The sequence below is a fragment of the Mustela lutreola genome, chromosome 9 (assembly GCF_030435805.1).
Source record: "Mustela lutreola isolate mMusLut2 chromosome 9, mMusLut2.pri, whole genome shotgun sequence".
Lineage (NCBI taxonomy): Eukaryota > Metazoa > Chordata > Mammalia > Carnivora > Mustelidae > Mustela > Mustela lutreola.
Window position 1 is genome coordinate 67752325 of NC_081298.1, and position 25585 is coordinate 67777909.

The 25585-nt window shown below is 43.6% G+C and overlaps 1 pseudogene; it reads right to left on the reverse strand.

Moving 5' to 3' along the window:
- The window catches only part of LOC131808370 (ribosome biogenesis protein NSA2 homolog), a 79303-nt pseudogene extending 63371 nt beyond the window's left edge, over nt 1–15932 (reverse strand).
- Between the last annotated feature and the right edge of the window lie 9653 nt (nt 15933–25585).

The window sequence follows — 25585 nt, forward strand, 5'->3', positions numbered from 1 at the left end:
CCCCACCAGCCCTTCCTCTCTCCTCCTTCTCCCTTCCCCTTGGAAGCCTGCCTCTGTGTGAAGGCTGAGGGACGAGGTGGCCAGGCCATCCCTAACTCACTCGGTGCTGAGGCTTCTGAGAGACTCTCCCAGAATTCCATCAGGCAAGGGCTCTGTATTGGTCACTGAGCCATGATGATTTCCCTTTGCCAGTTAGAATTCTTGACGGCAGGGAAGGATTCTTTCTGGCTCACAAGAAGGTGTGAGCTGAAGGACTGCGGAGGACAGAGCTCTCGTTCCCACCGGGTCTCCCCCTGCGGGAATTCAGTTCTCTCCCCACCCGCTCCATCCTGCTCCCCACAGGTCCTGACCCGAGCAGAAGGCAAGTTCAGTTCTCACAGGTGCACAGAACCCACTCTCTGAAATGAGGGAGAAGAGAAAAAGGATGAGAGCCGATATCCCTGCTCCCGAAAACAGGAAGCGGGCTGGGTAGATTGACTTGATAGGAAGCTATCAGACTGCCGCTCTCTCACACTGGGACCTTTATCACTGCCAGTCATCAGCACTCTGGCAAGCTCATGAATAATGCATTTCCCAGTGATTTCCTTCCTTATTTGCTAGCTCGAGGCAATATTGATTTAAAAAAAAAAAAGTCTACATAGCTGAGCTGTGTTGTGGTAACGTTTGTTTAAAATGATTGAGAGACAGAACATGCATGTGTTTATCTCTACATATGTGTGTTGGTGTCTGTTGTCTGTGGATAATGACATTTGTTTAAGGGGCCATGGTGGTTATTAGCGGTGTTTCTCAAATCAAAGGTTGGTTCGCATTGGAGGCCTGAGTTAGGTTGAAACAGCTGTGTGGTGGTGAGGGACCAGGAAGACAGGAGGAGGGGGAGTGGGAGGAGGGGGAGTGGGAGGAGGGGGAGTGGGTGGAGAGAGGACTGGGGGCAGGGGGAAGGGAGGGTGGGCTGGGGGGAAAGAAGGTGGACAGGGATGAGAGGTGTGGATGAGGAGGGGGTTAGGAGGGAAAGATGTGGGAGGGGGTGGGTAGGGAGGAGGGAGTGGGAGGTGCACAGGGAGGAGTTATAAGCAGGGAAACTAAGTCACCGAGTTAACAGTAAGGTCTCTTGTTAGTCAGATGAGGTCTCTCACCCTTGGTCTGGTCTCTATACCTCTCTCTCTGCCATGGATGCAAAGCCCCCTGGCTGCACCAGTCTCCATATCCACGGAGCAAATGCAATAGTGACACAGGCCAGGCAGGGCTGGGGCATCAGAAGTCCCCGTGGGTGGCTCTGCCCTGTGCTGGATCCTGGCCATCCTTACCTGCTCCTGGCTCTGTTAACGCCATTTCCAGTTCTCAGGAGCTGACAGAAGTAGGCACATGCTTGGAATTACTGTGTCGATGGCAGCCTGATACCCCCAGCCCCGCTCAACCACCCTCCGCCTCAGGAGGGACAGAGCTCGCTTGCAATCTGACAGGCTGTTGAGACCTCCCACTCAATCTTACTGTCACAGGAGCTCTTGGGGGTTCCAAGAAGAGAGCCCCCTTCTGGGAAATTGGATTCTCCTCCCAGGTCAGTCACTGGGTCCACTTAGCCCTCCCCTCACCATGTTGGTCTTCTCTCCAAAGCTCGAGAACAAGTCCAGCAAGAGCTGGGCAGCTACGTGGTATGGAAAGTGAGTCTCACAGGGGGTGGTGGCGGCCCCCTCAGTGGTCCTTCCTCACACCTTCTGTCCCAGGCTCTCAAGGTTCCAGTCCTCATCTCCTGGGACAGGTAGGGACAAGGTCGAGTAGCCAGTCACAGAAGTTCTAGAGAGCCCCCAAGCAATCATGGCAGTTCAGAGGGTGGAGGGCACTGGAGAGCTGACCAGGCAAGGTTCAGTTGGTACCAACAACTGGCTCAACACTCCCACCAGCTAATAGCCAGGAGCCTGAATAAATAACCAACTAATAACCAGGCTCCCTACTACCTTGACAGTATATCATGTGAGCTGCCCCAGAAACCTAGAAGGTTCCCCCCAAAACCTTCATTCTATTGTTTTACTAGCCATAACTTGAGATTTTTCATCTTCCCTTCAATCCCAAACTTGCAAAACAAAGAAGGCTCCGTACACACTATTCCCATTTCTTGACTTAGAACCCTCCTCCCACATTGCCTGGAGCTGCCTTCTTTAAGATGACCCTTATTGTTCAGATCTAAACCCAGGGCCTTTTCTGAGTCCTTATTGACTCTGCTGCAGTTTTCCTATTTCAGCATTGAATTCCTCTCCACCTCCTCCGCACACCCTCACATGTCACAAACAGGTAAATGGTTGATCCAAAGGAAGGTGTCTGCAATGATGTCATTCCAGGTATCAGATGCAGACAATATATTGATTGGGTCAGACAACAATGCTAGTGTTTCTCTCAAATCTTTCCATTTGCACAACCAACTTGTCCCACAGAGGTGGCCCTAGGTCTCTTTGGCTAGGAACAGACCTTGGGAAGTCACCCAACAGTGAGTCTCAGCCACCTACATTTCTTTGACCCCCAGGAGTTCATGGAGGCCTCTGTGCTCTGTGTCTCGGACTTTCAGGTCCCCCATTTGCTAAGTAGCAAATGGAACTGAGAGTTGGCATACCCTCCCCCCCCAACTACCACGTTGAATAGAAAACTTGAAGCTGGAACCCCTGTCGGACTTAGGTCTCTGCTGTTGGCCACCTAAAAAGAAAAGTCTAGAAAGAAAGGCCTGTTTCCTCTGCAGGGTGTGGAGAGCTATAGCATGTACCAGACGACACTCGTTTATTTGAAATTGTTCCATGGTGCAAAGCCCTCTAATCGATCACTCTTTTGCAAATGTCAATGGGAGAAATGGGAGTTCCGTATTTATAAAGCCAGAAAAATGGGGGCTTGTCCCCCACCTCCCAGGTGTATATTTATGCACTGATGAATGACCCTAACGTGGGTTTGTTATAGAAAAGCCCACGCCGAAGGCAGGAACCTTGCATCTGGAAACACAGTCTAACAATTAGGCCTCTGAGCCCGGAGGCCTGTACTGTGTGTTTCCTGAGTATGACTATCACATCCTCAAGGCTGGGGTGAGCCCAAGAGTTTTGGAATGTGGATCCTGGTTGTCTCCACGGTACTGTCCCCTGAGGATGCCTTTTGTTCTGTTTTGGGTTTTCTTTGTTTTTGGCTCTGAAGATGGAGCTTTAAAAATCTTGGAAGCCAATAAAGATCAGTGCAGGAGAACAAAACTCTTATTCCAGTCTTGTCCTGAGAGGAGAGTCGAAAGACCCTTTGAAGCAGTTAGATGGGGAGTCCCTTGCAGACTTGGGGCGTCCTCATTGGGTGGGCATTTCCCAGGGGCCCCGGACTTCCCCAGCTCCCCCCACCCCAGGGGAAAGTGCATGCCTGTGCCAAAGAGTGACCCCTGACCCCAATTCCCGTGGCCTCCCTCTCTCCCCTCCAGACCAGCCTCTCCTTTCCTGCCCTCCAAACAATGGCACACTTTGTTCTTTAAAAAGGGCAGTGAAATAGGAATCACACTTTCAAAGTAACATTTTGAAAAAGGGATAGGAGTGAAAAATTGGGACTGGCCAAGCCAACGGCGTGTGCTGCTTTCGAAAGGTAAGGTCCCAGGTGAGGTCCAGGCTGAGTAATGTCTGACTGACCTGTGCCTCGTGTTTCATGCGCTGTGGAAAAAACCCAGCTGCTGTGAAAGGGTTAAAAATGAGCTCTCTTGGTCAAGAGCCCCAAGCAACAGGCACGTTCAGTTTCAGTCAGGAAGAAAGACAAGTGTTTGGTTAGTAATGGGATATGGCTAGAGCTGGGTTTTTGGCCTGCAGTCCCCGGGCAGGTTCAAAGTTGGGGATGGCCCAGTTCTTGTGGTTGTTTGGAGGCGGGACAGAGGCCGGCAGTCCGGAAGGCAGTGCCTAGGAGATGCTACCCTCCCCTCCTCTACACAGAAGGGAACTAAGGCCCAGGGCAGGCTGGGGACATGACCTGGGTCATCCTAGTGAGTGACACAGCAGAGATAAGCGAGGGTGAAAGGGCTGCCTTCCAGTTCCAGAGCCCTTTCTGGAAAGCACTGGCTGGCATAGAACGTGGATTCAGGCAGATGAGGATTTAGGGTTGGTTCAGCCTCTTCTTGGCTGGGTTCCCTCCTGTTCATCCAGATCCCACATCTGTGAATTGGGGTTCAAACATAGCTCTTCTCCTGGTTTTTTGTTTTTTTTTTTGTTTGTTTGTTTGTTTTTTTTTTTTTTTAATTAAACGAGATGGTACATATGAGACCAGAGACGAAGACGCTCAAAACGTTCTCTTTCTTGGACCGCCAGGACTCCTCCCGGGCCGTCCCAATCCTTCAGTGGGAACAGGCTCTCCTGAATAAGGACGGATGCAAATAAAGCCTCCAAGAACCAAACACCCCCTTGAAAGTCCTATATACTCCCTTAGGGGGGGAACGCCACATCAAAGGCAAAGGCAGATGGGATGGGGGAGAAGAAAAGAGCCCTTTCTGAGCAAAGGGGAACTCGCCCCAGAGTAGCGCTGAGTTAACGGAGCCCAAAGCCGGCCTGTGAAGTTAGAGAGGCCCGGAGATTAGAAGGCCAAGAGGAAATAATGCTTTTCTTGTCTTGGCTGCGGGGGCAGAAGGAGAGCAGCAGCTGGCAGGCATATGCAGCCTGTTAGGGGCACACTCCCATCAGACAGAAGGAAATCCTGCCCGGGGCTGGCAGCGCCGGCGCGGCCACTGGGGAGCAGGCGGTCTGGGGGTCTCAGGGAATCTGAGCTGTTGCTGCCAAGGCTCCAGGACCCGCATCCCCCCTCCCCTCTCAACCACCCCCCTGCCCATGGCTGCCTGAGGGGGGGGGGCCTCCCTCCCCAGTCACTGGTCCCTAAGGGCCTTCCCTTCCCAGGAGGTGTCAGACCCAGTGATGCTATCAACAGAAACTCTGGGGATGCCTGGGGTTTATTTTGTATCCACTTCAAAATCTGTATGAACCGCCTTCCTCCTCACCTGTGCCCGGATGGGTGACTTTGGCCCACTCTACAGCCTGGAATCCTTCTCCTCAGCCAGGCTAGACAGAGAGTGGCCTTCTTTTTTTTTTTTTTTTTTTCCGCCTCCAGCTTTTCCTTGGGTTCCTTTATGGGCCAAGGGATCAAACTCCTGTGAAAGGAACTAAGGCCGCCTGCCATTCCCTCTCAGACCCTCAGCCTCTGAGCCTTTGGACCATGTGACAAGGTGCCCAGCATTAGCGTCTGCTAATTAATCGGAAAAACTGGCTCCCTATTGGCCCATAGCTTTTTACAAACCTGAATTAAACGAAGTGTTTATGTGACAGATATGTGGGAGGGATTTCAGATATAATCACCATCAATCTGGCTGTAGCCAAAATAAATTCTGTGAAAAGTAAAACAAACTATTGCCCAGACAAAGTAGGCCTTAGGGGTCTCCAGCAATAATCTGTGTTTTCTTATTTAGCCTCATCTAATATTTCTGCTCTTTTCAGCATAGATAGGATCTCTGCACACAGGGCACTCTTGCTGCAGCTGACGGGGGCGGACACACGCTCCTGCCCCTTGAGTGGATGGAGAGGGAAGGGATGTTGCATATTTACATTAAAATTCTTAGTTCAAATAAACTGGCTCTGGCTGGGCACACGGTGGGGTGGGCACTGGAGATGGAGGTGGGCGGGGGAGAGACCTGGCTGTGAGGCGGGGGTGTGCTACAGTCTCCCTTCCTCCAACCTGCTAAGGTCAAGGCCGAGGTAGACAAGTCAGAGACTGCCGGTCCTTTCAGAGAGGGGCTGGGTCCTTTCAGAGAGGGCCTTCTCAGGGTGTGTGTGAGGTGTGTGGGCTTTCTGAGCGCTCTCTCCTTCGGCTATTTTGGCACTCTTGTGAGGAAACGAAGGTTTAGATATAATAACTACTTGCCCGCTCTAAAGCCATGATATTGGGCTTTGACCCTGACTCTTGAACGCCTGTGCAGTCTTTCTCCTCAGTACTTTGCTAAATAAAGAGGAGCCAGACTTAGTCACTTCTCCCTGTGAATAGGCCTTTGGGCACTTCAGTCGGCTGTGCCCTGAATATCCTTCTCTCTCTGTCTCTGTCTCTCTGTCTCTGTCTCTCTCTGTCTCTCTCTCTCTTGCAGCTGGGTCTGTTTGACACCACCTTTTTCTGGTTCTCCCTGCTTTGGCCCAGCTTGTCCCCAGTTTCCAAACCAGGTCTGGGATAAGAAGAGGGAGATGTTGAGGGTCTCCAGACTACCAACCACCCATCCTGCCCATCTGGTAACTGAGCACAGCGCTAGCCTCCTGCCTGAACTCTGGCTCCTCTCCCTCAGGCTCTTGCCCTGGTGACCAGCCTAGGATCCCGCAACGTTCCCCCTCCCCGCCCTCGGAGCAAAGACTCCCGCTTATTCCATACAAGCTTGTATATGGGCTTGATGCCAGCCTTATCACTGGCCTGTACCCAGGCTTGGCACACTTACTAAGATTCCACAACGTTGGGGAAATCCTCTCTTTCTTCAGCCACTGACCTACTGCTTAGCACTCCCGGAACCTGGCTCTAGCGGAAGTCCTGCCCATTGAACTCTGAGCCTGCCCACCTGCTTGGAATCCCTGTGCTGGCTCCTGCATTTGTTGCCACATCGGTAGGTCTGGGGCCACATTCTGTCACTCCTCAATATCTACAATTGTGATAGGTAGCATTCTTGGTGCTATGCCTTCCTGCTTCTGAGAGTAAGAGCTCCTCTGAAAATCTACCATGAAGGATGTTTTTCTGGTTTTTTGTTTTGTTTTTCCATCTGCTCCTTTATTCCTCTTTGGAAGAACCCCATCTAGAGTCAAGAGGTCCACGCCCAGTGGAAAAGATCCTCCGTCAGTGATTCAGGTCATGGCGCTCCTTTCCCCCTCCATGAAAGTAATGGGACAGATTCCCTGCCAATCCTGTCACCAAAAGGAGTTGGTTCTATCACGCTTCATCTTGTAGACCATTGAACAGAGGGTCTTACAGAAGGAAGACCTCTCTATGAAATAGAAGTGCATTTGTAACTCTGCAAACCCATTCGCTCATTCATTCAATAGTATCTATTGAGGATCTGCGATGTGCCAGAGGCTATTAGAGGCACTTGGGATACATCTGTGAGTTAAAAACATCTGCCTCCCTGGAGTCTGTATTCTATCAGCTGTAGGCAGATGATAAATAACGATCATAAACAATAAGAAATGTATACGTTGTGACAGAGGCAAAAAATGCTGATGAAAGAAAGAGCAAGGTAAGAGTGATTGAAAGTACTAGAGCAGGAGCTGAGTTACATGTTCACATAGGGTGTTTGGGGCAGGCCTCATAGAGAATGTAAGGTGTGAACATAGACCTGAGGGAAGTGAGGATATTAGCTATGAAGGTAACTCAGGAAGGGTGTTCCAGGCAAGGGGAACGGCCAGTGCAAAGGCTCTGAGGCAGAGCTGTGTCTGCTCAGTTAAGGAACAGCAAGGAGGCCAAAGTGACCAGAGTGAGGTGAGCACTAGGGGAAGCAGAAGAGGTGAAGTCAGAGTTGAGGTCAGAAAGACAATAGGAACCACATCATGGAGGGTCTTGCAGGCCCCATAAGGGCTTGGAGTCTTTTTGTCCCTACTCAAGTAAATTCAGTCTCTCTCATTAATCAAGCTAAAACTTGAGAAACTCAACAAATATTTCTTGATTTTGTATGTCAAATCCTGAGACATACGTTGTTGAGTAAGGGTATCTGTGCCTTCAGGAAGTTCAAGTTCGGATCCCAGTGGTTGCAGCAGCAGGGTGCAGAGCAAAGCTCACTGCACTAGGAGGTGGGAGGCTTGGGTTCTAGACATGCCCTTCCATGTAACCTTGGCCATTCACCAAACCTCAGCTTCCTGTCACTGGAGAGGATTATCTATTTCCTGGTCACCTCCCTGGCACTATGGCGATCAAATGAATGGAGGATGCAAAGACTTATTGACAATTGAACAGCCCTGTATAAATAGAAGGTGGTCACTGCCCTATGTCCCTTTCCTTGGGGCAGTTGACTCAGTCCATGTGGTCATCTTTGCAATGCCTTCTTCTCTCTCCACAACCTCATTGGCACTCACACTCCACCCGGTGAGAACCACCATGGCCATCCATTCGAGTGGGTACAGATATCCAGCATGAAAAACACATCCAGGAGTGTCTGCTTTGCAAAGGAAATGTGCCCATGCCTTCTCCAAGTCATGCTTCCCTGATCAGATAAAGCTGCACTGGGGGTGAACTTGTGGGTCAGGTATGCACGACTCCAACCAACAATAACAAAAACAGGCCCACAGGTTGCTGGACACAGTGAGCTTTTAAAATGCATTTAGACGGTGTGAGGATATTAATAGGGAGACACGTATCTCATTTCAGGCTACAAAGCAGATCCCACAGTGGGACATGGAAATGCTGGCTGCTTCCAAGTTAGCTTAAACTGAAGTGAGAGACTCAGCCGGAATACAGACATGCCTCAGGCTGTGTCCCAGGCGCCGGGATTCCAGCTCTGACAACACAGTCCGTCAACTCAGCTCTGTTGTGAGTAGAACTGGACACTCGGCGATAGCCAAAAACAACAGTTGACTAAAATAATGAGGCTACATTTGGACAGTGATGGAGGTGGAGAAGAATAGAGCTGGATGGGCCCTGTGGACATCGTTTTTAACACTTCCTTTATCTTACAGGTAATGACACCAAGACCTGCGGGTCATGTTATGACTACAGTAACGATGAGACTCTAATGTCATTTTCACAGTGAGTGAATTTGCCTCCAATGGGGTCACAGCATCCTAAATGTCCCGTTATCGTTTCTGTGTCACTGAGACCCTCTGGACACAGGACTAGCTAAATGGACACTTGGGGCCTGGCACAGGCCTGGCTCTGGACTTATTTACTGGGTGACATTTATCTCCTCGTTTGTTTTCTTCACGGCAAAACATGAGATATACATAGTTAAGACAATGTGTGTTAAAAGACTCTGAAAACCAAAATTGTTTTCTACCTCCGTTTTAGAAATTTCCAGCCTGTCATTTGTGAGGACATGGTTTCAAATTAGGGGAGAGTCTCTGAGCAGACCGGGGGGGAAGATAGCTGGCCCCACATGGACCTCCTGGTCACAGTATGCATTGCTCTTCACCATCGATGCCTACCTTCCCCACCCCACTCGGGGCCCCCCTTCACACCCTCCGCAGCCCCACCAGCATTCTCAGCAGCCCTAAGGTTGTCCTCAGGTTTGCAAATATCCCTTCTTCACCTGAGCAACTCCTCCTGTCCTTTACAATGGTAGCATTGCTACATCGATAGGACCATTGCATCTCAGTTTCCTGATCTATAAAATGGGGATAATAAGAGAATCCAGATCATAGAGCTATTCTGAGGAGTAAGTGAATTAGTATACATTGAAGCACACAGAACCATGCCTGGTTCATGGTAAGTGCTATAAAAATATTTTTAGTATTCTTATTATTAGACTACAAAAGATATCATTCAATGTAATGGATTATATATCTGGTCTGCCTTCCCTACTCAGAATATCACAGCCAGAACAGAGTCCTATTTTTCTATTTGCTCAGTGCTTAACACCATATCAGGAACATATTAAGTGCTCAATAAGCACTTGTGGGATAAGTGATTGGGTGTGGTCTATGTAATCATGTCTATGACATCATTCATGTCACTTTTCTCCAGTAAACTTCAAAGGACAGACAGTATGTCAACTCTACTCCTGTGGTCCTCATTTCAATTGTCTTATTGTTTTAAAATTTTCCCAAGTCTCATTTTGGTTTAAATAACAAAGAAAGACGTTTTGAAATTTTAATCAGTAGAACTACCACGTGGAAACAAGTGAAGCTCAATTGGTAATAAGTTTTTCCACTTGGAGTTGTGGGCCAAGCCACACTCTCTTTGACATGGTTTCAAGAAGAGAACCCAGGGCTGGATTCTATTTGAAGAGTAATTAAGATAAAAGAAGACCCCGGGGCGCCTGGGTGGCTCAGTGGGGTAAGCCTCTGCCTTTGGCTTGGGTCATGATCTCAGGGTCCTGGGATCAACTCCTGTATCAGGCTCTCTGCTCAGTGGGGAGCCTGCTTCTCCCTCTCTCTCTCTGCCTGCCTCTCTCCTTACTTGTGATCTCTCTCTCTATCTCCATGTCAAATAAATTAAAAAAAAAAAAAAAAAAAGAAAAAAGAAGACCCCACTCCCCCAATCCTGCCAAGTCTTTGGGATCGTATGGTGTGAAGGGGACAAAAGACTTAGAAGGCAGAACACTACCTCTAGGAGGAAACAGATGCTCTAAGGGCATGATCAGGGGAGGTTAGAGTGGAGTGGGGGGTGTAATTTCCTAGAAGTGGATTTTAAGCCACTGGTTCCACTTCCTGCTCTTAATCTCATGGCTGTGCACAATATCATGAAATTGACACCCAAGAGACTCTACCAGTTTGGGTTACAGGTACGAGTGCTGCTGGGGAAACAGCTCCCTTCCTATTGTGTTCTTAATTTCCTATGTGCAATAGAATTTTTTTTTTAAGTTTTTATTTTATTTCCACAGTGTAATATTAGTTTTGTTTGTATGATATAGTAATTCAATACTTGCATACATCACCTAGTGCTCATCACAAGTGTCCTCCTTCATCCCCATCACCTATTTCCCTCATCCCCCCACCTGCCTCCCCTCTGGGAGCCATCGGTTTGGTCTCCGTAGTTAAGAGTCTGTTCCTTGGTTTGCCTCCCTCTCTCTCTCTTTTTCCCCCCAATAGTATTCTTAAATACAACAAAATACAGTCCCTTCAAGAGTTTATAAGGCTAAAATGCAACCATGTTATCTTTTTCTGATAGTCACTGGTGAAGCTGATAATTTAGTAAATGATGCTATCTGATAACATTTAGATATTAGCTAAGGCAGTGATGTAAATGTATGTACTAAAGAATAGAATATGCAGAATATACACGTGGTATTATTTATACTATTTAAACAATGTAAGTTAGGATTGGATAATCAGGAATTTTGACCTGCTTTCTTCACCTGTTTTATGATACGATTTCTAGGCCAGTAGCCACACAAGTGGATCCATCATATGAGCCGAGAAAGGGGTATGGTAAATTATCTGCTAAGATGGCTGCCAACAATTCCTTTCCTCCTTGGACATTTGTGTTGTGTTTCCCATCAAGAGGTGGAGTTTATTTCCTTTTATGACTTACTGTGACCAAGGGAATTCTGCAGAGACAATGCTGTGCTTGTCTGAGCCTTGTAAGAGGCCTTTCAGGGGCCTGAGAGTTTTTACTTTCACTGTCCTAGAGTTCTGAAACACCATGTAAGGACCCAGCTGGAGAAGGGAGACCAGCCAACCCCCATAGACCTTTCCAGCCTCTCCAACCAAGGAGAGGCATGGGAGTGTGATGCCATCTTGACCCTCCAGCCCCAGGCAACCTCCTTTCTCTTGACACTGCTTGGAAATGAGATAGGCTGTCTCTCCCATACCCTGTCCAATTCATACCAACAGGAGCCCACAGTTGTTGTTTTGGATCACTTTGATTTGGAAAGTTTTGTTATACAGCAGTATATCCCTAAAACTGTGGATAGCCCTGATCTACATTCTTGTCTAAGATCTCTTCCTATATGGTTTCTTCTTTGGATTGGGACAGGCCAGGAGAAATCTTGAGTGCCTCTCTCTCCCTATGACTCATGCTAGACACTGCTGGTTGATACATTTTTTTCCCATTTAGTCCAGATAATGCCTTCAACTCACCACAGAGCTCTAGACAGCAATAACTAAATCAGGAATGTAGGTCTTTGAATTGAAACTATTAGCGGTTCTAGCATTAGTCATCATGTTTTGAAAGGAAAGGGGACTGGTGTATCCTAGTAATCCACTGTACCTTCTAGAGCCGTGGAATGCTAAAGATGACAGAACTTTAGAGATACTCTAATCTACGGTTCTGAACCCTGGCTGCAGTTTAAAATTACCGGGGTTGCTTTATTGTTTGTTTTGTTTTGTACTTTCAAGACAGACTTGAAAAAAAAAAAAAGAATTTAAATACTTTAATGTGATTAGAGGCTAATGTAATATGATGGACAACTTAAAGCTCAAAGCTACAAACATAAATCAGATTACAAAAGTGATTAGAACTGCTTACAAACCTAAAACATGACCTTTTTTATATTATCCAAGTAACTGCAAAGAAGTGTCTCTTTAAGGGCATTAGCGCAGTCTTTTTTATTTTTATTTTTTTTAAGATTTTACTCATTTACTTGATAGAGAGAGATATCAAAAGTAGGCAGAGAATGAGGGGGAAGCAGGCTCCCCACTGAGCAGGAGCCTGATGGGGGGCTCGATCCCAGAACCCTCAGATTGTGACCCAAGCTAAAGGCAGAGGCTTAACCCACTGAGCCACCCAGGCGCTCCTAGTACAGTCTTTTTAAAACTATTTTAGCTGGAATTACTTGAATTTTTAGCCATTTCATACCTTCATCTTAAAGTATGAAAATACAAACATTTTGGTACAATTTTCCATATATTTTGAGTAGAGAATACAGTTCCAAGTTGGTATTACTATTCACGATTAAGAGGAAAATATGTTTCAAATACAAATTCACCAACTTATTGGAAGAATCAAAAGTAAAAAGATTTATCCAAATTCTTCTAAACTCCTCCTCTTTATTGTCCCGTGCCTTCTCTCCTGTACTTTCAGTGTAAATATTTTATAAACAAATGTGACTATGTGTTAATGCTACATTTTGTAGGATTAATGAAGGAAAATGAAGTGGAAGAGATTTCAGGTAAGATCTCAGAAAGGAAATCTCCTAGCCTAAGTTCTGTATTTAAGTGTGCACTAACCTTTACAATAAAAGGGGGTTTCAACCGTACTTGGTTTTCCAGTAACACTGCATCAGCCTAGCTGAGGACCCATTTCTTTTTATTTTATTTTATTTTATTTATTTGACAGAGAGAGATCACAAGCAGGCAGAGAGGCAGGCAGAGAGAGAGGAGGAAGCAGGCTCCCCGCTGAGCAGAGAGCCCAATGCGGGACTCGATCCCAGGACCCTGAGATCATGACCTGAGCCGAAGGCAGCAGCCCAACCCACTGAGCCACCCAGGCGCCCCTGAGGACCCATTTCTTAACGCAGAAACAAACCATGATATTTCTAGAATTGCTTTTCAAAATTATTCAAACTTAGGAACATCCAGATGCTAAACAGACTCAAAAATGAAAACCAATTTGTAAAACTGGGCTATTTTCATGGATTTGGGGTTTCTTTGGTTTTTTGGTGTGTCTTTTTTTTTTTTTTTTTAAACAATAGAATAAATAGTTCTGTTGGTGACTGTAGAAACGTCGGGCTGTTTGGTGGTATACAGAACCAACACAGAAATGGTGGTTTTCCTGATTGGTCTGTGGTCGTCGGTAATTCTAAGGAATTACTTACTGGAAACTGCTGGCCAACCAGCAGGGCTGCCTTTGTGCCTCTATTGCTTTCAGGATCATTGGTACCCGGGCATGTTTTCCCCAGATCCTCTCGCCTCCTTGTGTTACATGGCCCAACTCCCTCAAATTCATCTTGGTGACTGTACCTTTTGGTAATAACACCCAAAGTAGTACGTAGCGGGGATGAGGGATTCATTTTTACGCCAACTATTGGCAAGTGAAAGGTGGCTTTCCATTCAGAATGTGTTGCATGGGCATTTGGCAATGTAAGCCCATTGGCCTTACAAAATCTCTCGTATTTAGGGGGTTTTCAAGGAAGCCATTTTCAGGAAAGCAGACTTTAGTAACTAACCTCTTCCATGCTTTGTTGTTTCTCTTTCCTGTTTGAAACACTTTCCATACTTCTGTTTCTCCCTGGGCATGAACTTTGGGGCAAAGGGACTTCCCATTTGCCCGCTTTCTCTTGGCATTTTTGTTTCATCCCATTGGAAAAGACTTGAGCTGGGGACAGTCCTTCCCTGCCCAGTAGACGTGCAGCACCTCTCCTCATGGAGTCTCTCACCATCATTCTTTTGTTTGGAGCTTCTCCTTTCATGCGTCCTGATAGTCATTTTCGTTTGTATTTTCTCAGCCTGGCGCTGTTAATGGTAGAGCTTGCCTTTCAGACCAATCATCCTTTTTGTCTTCTTTGAATGTTCTTGAGTCTCCATACCTTCCCTCTTCCTCTTTTTCTCCTGGTAATCCAAACAATGGCCATGGTGCTTCCAGTGTAACTCAATATATTGGTTTTGTGGCGTGGTAATGGGGCAGAGCTACAAGGTGCCAGTGTGAAGAAGCTCTCAATTTTCGGGTATCACAGACCCAGGAGCTGAACCCCGAGACGGGAAAGAGACTCCCTGGGCTGCTTCAAAAATTGAACTGATGTCTGGGCCTCACCCCCGACTCGTTCAGATTCAACGGAGTCTCATTATTTTAAACTATGCATGTTTCTTAGTAATAAAGGAACTTGACTTCACAAACTGGGGCCCCAAGGAGCAGAGCACAGCTGGCTGAATCCTACTGAGGAACTATTTGGAGGGTTCGTGGGCTCTCAGAGACCATCTGTCCAAGGACTCAGAACACTGGAAATGGGGTAGGTTTCCTAATAGGGAAGTGAGGTTTCACCTGAGGGAAAAAGAAGAGAAGGGCAGGCACTCAGGAGAGCCATCTCCTAGGCCTGAGGGTAGACATCCCTTCCCTTCCGTCAGAACAAGCCAGGAGCTGATCTGTGAGGGCAATTTTGATATATGACCCCAGATGTGAGTGGAAGATACAGTGTATGTTTTGAGGTTTTTCCTGTGAAGAATTTCTTAAACCTCAGACCGGATTGTCAGTGAATTGAGGTGAAGTATGAAGCACATGAGAGATGTGTTTGACATAATAGGGTCAGAAAAGTTCAAGGCACCCTCTCTCCTGGCATGTTTGGCAGGAACGCTAAAACACAAGGAGGGGACTAGAAACCTTATGACAGTAAAATTTTAAGGCTTCATTTTTTTTCGGTAAAATATGACTTTCTGTCAGGTGTGTGATTCAATAGCTTTGATGCAAGTATATAATAAATCTCGCCTCTGCTGAAATCAGAAGAGTTTTCCGCATATAAATAAAAATGATGAGTGTAATAAAATTGCTTTTGATCACCTCACATGAAAGGTGTTAGGAATTTTCAGACTGTTATCATAATTAAAGTGCAAGTGCTTGGGATGAAAAACTCTTACTTGAGTATCTTTCCTCCTGTCCTATCTTAAAAGGCATTTCTGGAGAAAATCACCCTCACCCACTTTAGTATTGTTGTGACCCTACTTTGTAGTCTGAAGAAATGTTACAGTTTTCAGTGACAGCAGGAAAATGGTCTTGTAGTTGAAAACACTACAAACCACAAAGGGCACTGGCATTTGCAAAAATGAACAAAATTCTCTTTACAGCCTCAGTCGAAAGGGATGACTTCAAAAGAACTCATTTTTTTCAGTAAAGGTATTGCCTGGAGACCTTCTTTCTTTCTTTCCCTGGGTCTGCTTCTTGATCTCCCGTCTATAGGGTCACCGTGCCTGACTTGGTCTTTCTACAGGTCTTTTTAAGTTGCTTTTTGTATTTGCTTTATATATGAATCTCTGTTTTGAGTCCAAAAGCATAGGCTAATGATGGGAGAGGGATCATTCCTCAAGCAAATACCCCCATCTACTTACACTTCCGAGTATCACAATGGCTACCTCAAGGGTGATCCCAGCTCCAACCCACCTGCTTCAACCACCCCATACTCTCTCAAGATTCCTAGTCAGAACTTTGACTCTGTCTGTGCCACAACTCCACTCAAAATATTTAAGGGATTCCCTTTTGCTCACAGAATAAAGCTCAAACCCCTTAGCCTGGCCGTCAAGACCCTCTATAATCTAGTCTGTTATATCTGGCACTCACCTCACTTGAAAACTTGGATCCACCTTGGCTGCTTTGCTTACTTCTATACACATTTCTGGCACCTTGGCTTTCATCCTGCCAGAAATGTCTTCCTCCCCCCGGTATGATTCCTGCAAAGTCCAGCTCACTTCCACCTCTGCTGGGAAGCTTCCCCCAGTTAGCCTGTTCAGATCCCTTGAACTTTAGTGGGAATTTTTTGAAATTTAGCAAACCTAACTTTTATTTTTATTTCTTTTTAAATTTAAATTCAATTAGCCAACATATAGTACATCATTAGCTATAGATGTTGGGTTCAGTGATTCATCAGTTGCAAATAACACCCAGTGCTCAGCACACCACATGCCCTCCTTAATGCCCATCACCCAGTTACCCTAGCATCCCACCCACCTCCCTTCCTGAGCAACCCACCTGAGCCACCCTCAGTTTGTTTCCTAGAGTTAAAATTCTCTCATGGTTTGTCTCCCTCTCTGATTTTTTCCCACTCATTTTTCTCTCCCTTCCCCTATGATTCTCTTTGCTATTTCTTATATTCCACATATGAGTGAAACCATATGATAATTGTCTTTGTCTGACTGACTTATTCACTCAGGATGATACCCAACAATTCCATCCACATCAATATAAATGGTAAGATTTCATCCTTTTTGATGGCTGAGTAATGTTCCATTGTGTGTGTGTGTGTGTGTGTGTGTGTGTGTGTGTGTGTAGTCATAGATAGATAGATCATATCTTCTTTATCCATTTATCTTCCAGTGGACATCTGAGCCATTTCCATAGTTTGGCTATTGTGGACATTGCTGCTATAAACATTGGGATGCAGGTGCCCCTTCAGATCACTACATTTGTATCTTTGGAGCAAAGACCTAATAGTACAATTGCTGGGTTGTAGGGTAGCTCTATTTTTAACTTCTCGAGGAACCTCCATACTGGTTTCCAGAGTGGCTGTGTCAGCTTGCTTTCCCACCAATAGTGTAGGAGTGTTCACCTTTCTCCACATCCTTGCCAACATTTATTGTTTCCTGTCTTAATTTTAGCTATTCTGACTGGTGTGAAATGATATCTCATTGTGGTTTTGATTTGTATTTCCCTGATGCCAAGCGATGTTGAGCATTTTTTCATGGGCCTATTGGCCATTTCTATGTCTTCTTTGGAGAAGTGTCTGTTTATGTCTTTTGCCCATTTCTTGATTGAATTGTTTTGGAGGTGTTGAGTTGGTTAATTTCTTTATAGATCTTAGATACTATCCCTTACCTGACATGTCATTTGTAAATATCTTCTCCCATTTCATAGGTTGCCTTTTAGTTTTTTTACTGTTTCCTTTGCTGTGCAAAACCTTTTTATCTTGATGAGGTCCCAATAGTTCATTTTTTACTTTGTTTTCCTTGCCTTTGGACACATGTCTAGTAAGAAGTTGCTGAGGTCGAGTTTGAAAGGTTGCTGCCTGGGTTCTCCTCTAGGATTTTGATGGACTCCTGTCTCACATTTAGGTCTTTCATCCATTTTTAGTTTATCTTTGTGTATGGTGTGAGAAAATGGTCCATTTTCATTCTTCTGCCCATGGATGTCCAATTCTCCCAACACTGTTTGTTGAAGAGACTGTCTTTTTTCCATTGGATATTCTTTCCTGCTTTGTCAAAGATTAGTTGACCACAAACTTGAGATCAGTTTCTGGGCTTTATTCTGTTCTATTGATCTATGTGTCTCTTTCTGTGCCAGTACCATACTGTCTTGATGATCAAGACAGCTTTGTAATGATCATGTAATGATCATGATCATGACAGCTTTGTAATGGAGCTTGAAGTCCAGAATTGTGATGCTACCAGCTTTGGTTTTCTTTTTCACCATTCCTCTGGCTTTTTGGGGTCTTTTCTGAAATCAATTGCATTTCTATATACTGACAATTAGACAGAAGAAAGAGAAATTAAGGAATTGATCCCATTTACAATTGCACCAAAAACCATAAGATACCTAGGAATAATCCTAACCAAGGAGGCAAAGGATCTGTAGTCTAAAAACTACAGAACACTTATGAAAGAAATTGAGGAAGACAAAAGAAATGGAAAGACATCCCATGTTTATGAATTGGAAGAACAAATATTGTTAAAATGTCTATGCTACCCAGAGCAATCTACATATTCAATGTAATCCATATCAAAATACCATCGACATTTTTCACAGAACTGGAATAAATAATCCTAAAATTTGTATGGAACCAGTAAAGACCCAGATAGCCAGAGGAATATTGAAAAAGAAGAAAACCAAAGCTGGTGGCATCATGATTCTGGACTTATATTTTTGTTTCTTTTTTATGTGTGTGCCTTATTTTCCTTTCTAGAGGTTAAATTTCATTCATTTGTTTAGCACATATTTACTGTGGCCCAACCATGTGTGAGGATCCGAGTCCCACGTGGGAGTGCTGCAGTGATTAAGACACACATGGTCCCTGCCCTTAGGAGCTTACATTCTAGTGAGGAATCATAACCATTCAGTATGCCAAGTGCTATTTAGGGGACAGCATTGGGTGCCGTGGGAGAATGCAAGGGGCCCAGTTAAACATACTCAGGAAGGTTTTGAAAGGCTTCCTAGAAAAGGCAATGCCCTTAGCAAGACTTAAAGGATAAGCGGGAATTAGCTAGGCAAGGATGTAGAGGGAAGACTGTTTCAGCAGAGAGAACTGCATACATAAGTTATGGAACTGGAAGAAATCAAAGATCAGGGTGGGCATAGAGGAGGTGGGAGAATTGGTGAAGACAGTTTTGCGGGTAAGCAGAGGCAAGGTCTGAGCCTTCTGTTCATTCTGTCAATGGATGATTTTTTAGAAGATTTTTTAAATTTATTCATTTGAGAGAGAGAGTGCCTGTGAGAGCAGAGCAGGGGGGAAGGTCAGAGGCAAGAAGGAAAAACAGAGCCTGATGTGATGCAGGGCTTGATTCCAGGACCCCAAGATCATGACCTGAGCTAAAGACAGAACTTAACTGACTGAGCCACCCAGGGACCCCTTGATATTCAAATTTTTTAGCAAGGAAAAAAGAAGAGATTACCTTTGGAAAGGCAACCAACAGTGTCTGCCACATAGCATCTCCTGAATATATTGACTCAAACCCCTATACTAAATCCCTAGCAGAGGGAAAAGCATGCTCATTTCCAGGTCTAAAACTATTTGCATCAATTTTCACTGTCACATACAAGATGACTGGATTTCAACAAAAATTTATGAAACATACAAAAAAGGAGGGGGAAAATACACTATCAAAAAACAAAGCAATCAATAGGTTCAGACTCAGGAAAAAGACATTCTATTCATAGTACAAAGATTTAAAAATTATTGCAGACTTCATATCAGAAACTGTGTAAGCCAGAGGATGATGGAATCAATCTTTAAAGTGCTGGAGGGGGCAAGGAGTAGAATCTCTGTGAAGAAGAATTTCATCCCCAGTGAAAATATCTTTCAAAAATTAAGGGAATATATACTTTCTCAGACAAATCAAAGTATTGTTGATTCAAAGTAAAAAGTGGAAGTGGTTTCCCATTATTGTTTAATTCTATACTGGTGAGCAGCGAAGCTGATTTCTTTGTGTTTAGTATTGACTTGTAGTTTGTCTTTTATGAATTGCCAGTTCCTATCTTTCACCCATTTTTCTGTTGGTCTGTTTGTCTTTTTCTTTTTTAAGTTTTCATTTACTTATGAGAGAGAGAGAGAGAGAGAGAAAGAGAAAGTGCAAGGAGGGGGAGCAGCAGAGGGAGAGGAGAAGCAGGCTCCCTGGCAGGGAGCCCAATGACATGGGGCTCAATCCCAGGACCCTGGGATCATGCCCTAAGCCCGAGGCAGACATTTAACCAACTGAGCCAATAGGCACCCCTATTTGTCATTTTCTTATAGGAATTCCTTATATATTTTGAATACCAATCCTTTGTTACATACATAGCAAATTCTTTTCATGATCTGTCACTTTTCTTTTAGTATGTTTATGGTGACTTTTGTTGACAGAATTTTACAGTTTGTCAAATTGTCAAAAAACTTTATCAAAATTAAATCTAATCACTTTTCCTCTATACTTTAAGATTTTCTTCTAAGGTTTTATAGTTTTGTATGTTGTTTGCTCTTTAATCCTTCTGGAACATATTTTTTGAGTAGTAAAAAGTAGCATTGTAAATTATTTTCTCCCAAATGGTTAGTAAATTGCTCCAATATAATTTTTTAAATAGTCAATATGTTCTTTCCATATTGATTTTAAATGCCACATTTACCATAAAATACCTTCCCATATATTCATGGCTCAGTTTCTGTATTCCCTTTTATGTCCCACAGAGCTATTTTGTATTAGCGTTACAATGTTTTATTTCCTGCAGCTTTATGTTTTGGTATTGTGCTAGCCAATGGCCAGGCTTGTCCTGCTCAGCTCCTCCCAGTAGATAGATAACACACCTGCCTGAAATTTTGCAGAAGGAGTCCTGAAAGAGAGCACCTGCTCTTTTACATTTCTGAAGTAGCCCAGCAAACAGTGGGCTGTAGGATGAGTAGTGATAATGACCACATGACCATCACAACTGGCCTGTCATATTGTTTTAAGGCAACCAGGTATGTTTGGTGCCTGGTTATTATTTCATCTGTGTGCAGTGCAGCAATATGGCATGATAGCAATATAGCAAGAAACTGAAACTGATAATAGGTCTGGCTAATGTGGTTTACCAAAAGTGGTTTTGCAAAACCATCCTGGAGTTTTGAGGCATTTTGACTGGGGACATATAGGCCCCAGAAAACACTGTTCAAGACTTCCCATCACCTGGCAATTTATTTCTGGCTGGTTGACCAGACCAGCCCTCAGACTGTCTCTCATAGTGTGAATAAGGTAAACCAAAGAGCTGTGCTCTCCAAGCTCTCCTACCTGATGCAGGCTCTCATTTTTTCAGGTCATTGCAATGACATGCAATTTGGGTACTCTGTGAGTACCTGAGTGTTCCTTCTTACTCATCTTCAAACCTACCCTCAATTGGAAGACTTAAGAAATTCACAACAGCATGCTCTCTCTTCTAGAACCTCTCTTTCAGAATTGCCTTGGGTATTCTTCCACATTTTCTCTTATAGAAGAATTTTAGAGTCAGTTTATAAGTTCTTTGAAATATCCCACTGGCAGTTTCATGGTGATTTCACTGAATGTATAGATTAATTTGGGGGGAACAATTATCTTTAGATGCCAAGGCTTTCCAACCAGATACAGGAACATTTTCTTTATATATGTTTGGGTTTTCTTTAATGTTTTTCAGTAAAATTTTATCATGTTTTTATTTGGATCTGAAACTTTTTTTGTTTATTCTTGGGTATTTTGTAGCTTCATGACTTTGGTGTATAAGATCTTTTAATGACATTTTGTAATAGTTATTGTAGGATATAGTCAAGCTGTTGTTTTCGTAAGTTGATATTGTGCTTGTCCTCCTAACTGAACTCTGAATTGTGATCATTTACCTCAGATTCTCTTAAATTTTTTGTTTTTTACTTTTTTATTTTTATTTTTTTCTCTTAGATTTTTTAGATACACAATTATGTTGTTTGCAAATACTGACAGTTTTATTTCCTCCTTTCAGATCCTTATGTCTTATTTTTTTCCTAGTCATTTATGGCCAAGACCTCTAGTTCAATGTGAAATAGCTATAGGGATCCTTTATCTTGTTCCTAATATCTATAGGAATAATTCTCTATTTCATCATTAGGTATAATATTTTCTCTAGGTTTCTGGTTCATATTATCAAGAAAAGAAAATTTTCTCATATTTCCAACTTGCTAAAAGTTTCCTGAGGTTGAGAATTAAGAATCATGAAATAACTTTTCTGCTTTCATTGAAATAATCATATAATTTTTCTCTTCTAGTCTACTAACTTAACAATATTTTGAAGTGTGGAAACAACATTGCATTTGAGGGATTAAATGCCATTTGATTTTTCCCTGTTGTGGTAATAATGCTTTTAGTTTGCTTATAAATTCTTAAATAGGACAGGCAGTCTTTGGTTTGCCTGAAAACTGCCTGTCTCAAAAGTCTCCCTGAGTCCCCTATTCTATTATTTTTGTCTCTAGTGATTGAGTTTGTGGTCATCCTCTTCAAAGTTTTGTTGCAGATTATTTAGGGAAAACTAAGGATATTTGAAATATATCCTTAACCTTTAAAATTGGCATCATAGAGGAGAACCAGAGCATACCAACTGGTGACTGACATCTGTCAGAAACACAACCCTACATTTGAGGTGGTTGGTAAAGGGATGGTCCATGGCCCATGATCGCATTATGTATAGTTCATCTCCATGTAAGAGATTATGGAAAAGTGCAACTGATCACATACGAGTAGAAAGGATATGCTTTCTTGGAGTCAATCAATCCAAAATCCAGGACACAGACAGGAGGTCAGTGGTCTTTGAGTTTCCATGACAACTGGAGGATTTACCATTATATCAATAAAGCATAAGCTTCAGGGCCTCTCATTTAAAAGAGCCTTTCTAAGCAAGGCCCTGCTTCTAATTTTATATTTTTATGTTTGTATTATTTTCCTAAAGAGAGGCCCCAAGTTGCATAAGCCTTAGACCCTGCAAAACCTGAGTCCATCCTTAATGAGAGCCCCAGCCATAGCTTTACATCCTGGCCACCACGCTGGAGCCCAGGGCTCTGAAAGCCCTATCTGGCAACCCTGATAATTCTCTCAGTGAGGCAATTAGAGTGGGTGGCAGATTAAATTACCCTGTTGCTTCCCAGCTGGGCTGAGAGAACTGTGGCCTGACAGAGAAGCCAGTGGGTATCACATGGAAGAAGTGCTTGGCTATCTCACACTTTGCTCACTGTGGGGGCACATGACCAAATTCATTATTAACGGCGAGCTGATCTGGTTACCTTGATTGACACTAAGTGATTTCAGCCTGGGCTATATTTGTCTTTGTGGGGAAAATGACTGCACAGAGCTGAAAGGTTATTTCCCTCTTCAAATACATTTGGGCCTGTCACTGCGGAGTTACGCACCCTGACATCAAAATTGGACCCATGGGCTTTGGAAGACAGCAAATGACATCATGGGCAAAAAATGGTGTCAGCTTCGTTTTGTTTTTCCTTCTCTTTCTGGATTCTGACAGAGAGGTAGTTTGTCGAGAATTTGCAAGGCTTTCAGGTGAGGAAAAGGAAGAATTAGTAGTAGCAGTTACCTATTTTGCACACACACAAAAATAGTTTTCAGGGTATATTTCTCTGTTTTCCTGGTCTCTCTCTGTTACTATGAAGTTTATTTATTTATTTATTTAGGGAGGGAGTTGATTTCTAATTAATCAGACTAATAAATCATTCACCTGCTATTGAAAAAAATCTAACCTCTTGCTAGAATTCATTTAGAATTCCTTTAGACAACACATATTTTTGTCTATAGAACCAGAAAGGGAGGCATTACCTACAAGAAATTCCATCCTTAACTGTGATACCCTCTCCCAAGATACCTCGTGTTTACGTTGTAAAACACGTAAGAGAAGTCTAAGATGACGTGGTGTTACATTCACAATGTCATGCTTTGTGATTCTGAATGCATGTAAGAAATACATCACACCCTGGGGCTCCTGGGTGGTTAAATATCTGCCTTGGACTCAGGTCACGATCCCAGCATCCTGGGATCGAGCCCCACCATGGGCTCTCCACCCAGTGGTGAGTTCCCTCTCCCTTTCTCTCTCAAATAAATACATAAAATATTTTTTAAAAAGAAATACATCAAACCCAGTAACACAGGGAAAGATCAGATGCTGCTAGGCCCTAAACTTTGATTAGAAAATTTAAATTAGACTGAAGGAAAAATTTTAGCCTGAAGATATCAAACAGAGTTATAGTAACTTAAGGTGCACCATAGCCCTACCTCCTAGGATTTACTTATTTTGGATGAAACAAAGGTTAATGAATTTAGGGAGAAGTCATATTGATGGATGGATCCTCTAGACTTGAGAATAAAAAGGAAATGTTTTTTAAAAACTGTACCTTTTGTCATCGTTTTTGGTACAGTACAAGATTCTGATGTCTGATTCTGTATTGTTGATGAAGAGAGGAGGAACCGACCCTCTTGCAGGGTCCACAACTGTTGGGTTTGAGTGACAACAGCTCTTTGCAACGGTGACCCACCTGAGGAAACAGTTCTTAACCCAGACTGAGTCAGCGGGTTGGGGAGGCAGAGCTACCGTTCGGCTTCGAATCACAAAGTCATAACTTCTGAATCTGCTCCTCCTCTCTTGGATCTCTGTCTCCTCTCTGAGGGCGATGACAAGAGGATGGGTTGGCTTCTCATTAGACAGAGAAATAGGAGGGAGTGTCCGCTGACCTAAGGAAAACATGGTCTCTTTAATATAGACCAGCATATAAAAATGCATGTAAACAAGCATTTTTTATTTGAACATTAAATTTTATTGGTACAGAGCATGTGTTTTGTTACACTGGTGACTAATGCCTTTAAAAAATGAGATTTTGGAATGCCATTCTGCTTATGTAAAGAGCTTTTAGAACATTGTTCTGGAGCAAAACCCTATAATAGTTGACTAACAACAAGGCAACTTGAGGTGCCAAAAATATTTTCTGCAGAGCCCTCTATTAAGTGGAAAAAGTTTTAGGCTTTTTGTTTTTTCCTCAAATGATATCCAAATGGTTTTTGTCTGAGAAATATAGACTTTAAAAGTCATCAGTTTGTGAATATCTGTGTACAAAAATATTTATTTGCATGTAGATACACTGTTTGGTCCCTATTTCTCTATCTAATGGGGCCAGTGATGTATTCAAAAACATCTAGTCAAAATTAAATATAGCTGTGATAGATAGAAGAGGAAAACCTATGAATGAAAATTAATAAACATGCCTGAAATTGCTTATTACCAAAGGAAAAAATTATCTTAATCTCAACATAGGAAGTCTTGGTTATGACTCATACTCATGATTTTAAGTTTTGTAGGAAAATGCTTTTTAGACTGCAAAAGAATTCCTGGATGTTGGCTATTATGATGATGATAATGATAATGACATTTATGGGGTGTGCTTGTTCACAGAAACAACAGAAATGCCAACGAGGTAAAATAAACAGATACTTTCAACAAAGAAAAAAAATTTTTTTTGAAATAGTGAATGCGGTCAACAATTAGTATTTTCCCAGGTTAGTCATTTTCTGACACAGTGAAATATATGGACAGGTGAGTCCCTGGTCATCGTCACCTGTAGGCAGGGATCAGTCTTCTTGGATTCTGCTGGGCCACAGACCCTGTCATCTTGTAGAGTTGTGTGTCATTGCTTCTGTCCAGCCTCTGGAAGCTCGGACTTGGGCCATTGTGGAAGATCTTCCCACGTTCATGTTTCACACGGCTCCTAAGGTCTGCAGGGTACTATGTTGAGAAAGAAAAAATGATTAGTACTCGTGGTCACGAAGCAAACCCAGAACTTGTTCCAGGGAAAATAAGGGGATTCTGGCCCCTCCTCCAAATGTTAAAGTTGATATAATTCAGGGCAACTTTGATCTCTCCAGATTGGCCCTTATTTCTGAGTTTAAGTGATCACAGGCCTGATTTGTATTCTGTCCTGAAACAAAACAAAACACCCTCGACCTACTCTACAGTAGGAAGCTCATGGGCTTTGAGAACTGACAGCCTGAGTTTGATCTGGGCTCTTACCAACTGGGTAGCTTTGGGCTCACTTGCCTGTTTCCTCACTTGTAAATGGGGAAAATGATACTTTCTTCTC